At 39.0% G+C, this 3215-nt stretch overlaps 1 pseudogene; it reads left to right on the forward strand.

The window, feature by feature from the left end:
• The first annotated feature begins 1332 nt into the window (after positions 1 to 1332).
• On the forward strand, positions 1333 to 2352 carry LOC138167799 (protein ECT2 pseudogene; annotated as a pseudogene).
• The last annotated feature ends 863 nt before the right edge of the window (positions 2353 to 3215 follow it).

Genomic DNA, 3215 nt, shown 5'->3' on the forward strand with positions numbered 1-3215 from the left:
ACAACGAAAAAGAATAAAGTGAAAAAATATTCTTAAATCTGCATTCAGATTCCATCAGTTCATTATCTGGATATGGAAAACATTTGTCTTCATGAGTCCTTTGTACTTGTCTTGGATCATTGTGTTGGTGAGAAGAGTTGAGTCATTCAGAGTAGATCATCACACAATGTTGCTGATACTGTGCACACTGTTTTCCTAGTTCTGTTCACTTCACTTTACATCAGTTCACACTAGTCTTTTCAGGTTTCTCTGAAATCTGCTTGTTCATTTCTTATTTCACAATAGTAATCCATTACATCCATATACCATAGCTTGTTCATTCATTCCCCAATTGATGGTCATCCCCTCAGTTTCCAATATTTTGTCACCAAGAAAAGGGTTGCTATAAATGTTTTTGCACAAGTAGATCTTTTTCCATTTTTTATGATCTTTCTGGGATAAACTTGTAGCCTTGTAGTGGTATTGCTGGATAAAAGGGTATGCATAGTTTGGTAACCCTTTGAGCATAGTTCCAAATTGCCCTCAGGAATGGCTGGATGAATGTTCAACACCCACCAACAATACACTAGTGTCCAAATTTTCCCACATCCTCTCTAACATTTATCATTTTCCTTTTTTTGTCCTATTAGCCAATCTGATTGGTGAGAGGTGGTACCATAGAGTTGTTTTAATTTGCACTTTTCTAATCAAAAGTGATTTAGAGGACTTCTTTATATGCCTATAGAGAGCTTTGAATTCTTCATCTGAAAACTGCCTGCTTATGTCTTTGACCATTTCTCAATTGGGAAATGGCCTATATTCTTTTAAATTCGACTGGAGGGAGGGGTGGAGCCAAGATGGTGAAGTAAAAGTAGGGACTTGCTTGAGCTTACCCCTAAATCCCTCCAAATACCTATAAAAATTATTCTAAACAAATTCTAGAGATGCAGAATCCACAAAATGACAAGAGTGGAATGCATCTCCCACCCAAGAAAGCCTGGAAGGCTGACAGGGAGGGTATATCACACTAGACTGGCACCCAAATGCAGTCCAGTGTGGGCTGCTTTGGGACAGATGTGGCCAGAGAAGGTCTCAGGGAACTGAATCACTGATGATTATGATTTCCAGTTTTCTCAACCCCTAAATGCCAATAAAGCAATAATGCTCAGGGGCGGCCAGGTGGCTCAGCGAGTAAGAGCACCTGCTCCAGTGTTGGGACGACCTGGAGATCGAATCCCGGGCTCAGACACTCAGCACCACACCCAGAAATAACTGGCCCTGTAACCTTGAGCAAGTTACTTAACTCTGATTGCTTAAAAAAAAAAAAAAAAGCAATAATGCTCAATAAAGCAGCTTCCATTTGAACCTTCAAAGAAACTTCATGTTGTAAAACAAGAGTGGTTCTGGGGCAGTATTCAGATGGATGCCAGAGCTGGAGAATTTATGTATTTATATGAAAAGGTTAATACTCCTGAACTCAAGAAATCAGTTTACTCCTTTCTTTGAGTACCTCAAATAACAATTGTAAGAGACACTTGCTCAGCTGGCAAGAGAAACTGATATATCACCATTCCCCCTTGCAAATGCCCATCAGCTGAACATTCCCTTTCTATAGGGTCACCGTTGGATATCTCTAACACACCAGAATCCAGTAATAACTATGGAAAAGCACCAAAATCTTGTACTAAGCCTTCCAATAATTCCACTCCTATTCCTCCAAAGCAGTCAGTAAGGTGGCAGGTGGAAAAGAACTTTATCAGATGGAAAGTAATTATGTAAATATCCTGGAAACAATTATTCAGTGATTTCTACTTGCATTGGAAGAGGAAGGACAGTAGGGAGGACCCATCCTTGCACTGAAGAGATTAAGGCCATCTTTGGTAGCATTCCTGATATTTTTTATGTACACACCAAAATAAAGGAGGATCTTATTATCAATTGGGATGAAAGCGAAAGTATTGGTGACATCTTTCTGAAATATTCAAAAGATGTGGCAAAAATTTACTATCCTTTTGTAAACTTCTTTGAAATGAGTAAAGAAACAATTGTTAAATGCAAAAAACAGAAACCAAGATTTCATGCTTTCCTAAAGATAACCAAGCTCAACCAGAATGTAGGCATCAGAGCCTTGCTGAACTTCTCATTTGACCTGTATAACAGTTACCTAGTGTTGCACTACTTCTAAATGATCTTAAGAAACATACTGCAGATGATAACCCTGACAAGAACACACTAGAGAGAGCTATTGGATCATTAAAGGAAGAAATGACATGTATTAATGAGGATAAGAGGAAAACAGAAGCCCAAAAGCACATTTTTGATATTGTCTATGAAGTAGATGGATGCCCAGCTAATCTTTTGTCTTCTCATTGAAGCAGCATAGTACAGTGGGAAGAAGACTGGCTTAGACATCAGTGCACTTCAGGCTAAATCCTGCCACTGTCACTTTACTGTGTGACCTTGGGAAAATCATTTAAAACTCTCTGGTTTTTAGTTTCTTCAACCCTCAAATGAAGGGGTGGAATTAAGTAGCAACTAAGAAGTCCCTTCCAACTTTAAATCCATGGTTCTATGATTCTCCCTTAGGCTTGAGTCTTTATGCATTAAAAATTCCTTACCACAAAAAGGCTTAGGTAGGAAGCAAGGAATCAATCTCTTCTAAAAGATGAGTCTCCTCATCTTTCTAGTTTTTGTTGTGCCTGGGCAGTATAACTTAGTGTACTCCACACCTTAATGTCATTTCCCCATACAGTGCCCCACATGCATCTAGTTCAGAGGACCCTATACAATATATAGTTGTTTGCATGCTGTCTCCCCCATTAGAAGTGCTAGGTGGCATGGTGGATAGAAAGCTAGACCTGGAATGAATTCAAATCTGCCCTCAGATACTCACTGTGTAACCCTGTAACTTATTAATAATCACTCAACAACTACCTGTCAAAGTTTCCTTATCTGTAAAATGGGGATAATAATAGCACCTATATACCAGGGAGATACATTTGTAAACCTTAAAGTGCTATAGAACTACTAGCTACGATTGAGGGCAAGGGTATTTTTCACCATTCCTTACTGTTTATCACAGTGCCTGACATCTAGTAAGCTCTTAAGAAATGATATTAATTGAGTGACTAGGACTGTCTTATGATCCAGGGAGCCACATTTGGGAAGGGACATGGAAAACCTTGACTATATACAGAGAAGAGCAGGCAGAATTGGGATCTCACTCTTGAAACTGA

This window comes from Petaurus breviceps, unplaced genomic scaffold (assembly GCF_028583685.1).
Source record: "Petaurus breviceps papuanus isolate PSGF00001 unplaced genomic scaffold, PetGlider_PUasm1.0 306, whole genome shotgun sequence".
In the NCBI taxonomy this organism is placed as follows: domain Eukaryota; kingdom Metazoa; phylum Chordata; class Mammalia; order Diprotodontia; family Petauridae; genus Petaurus; species Petaurus breviceps.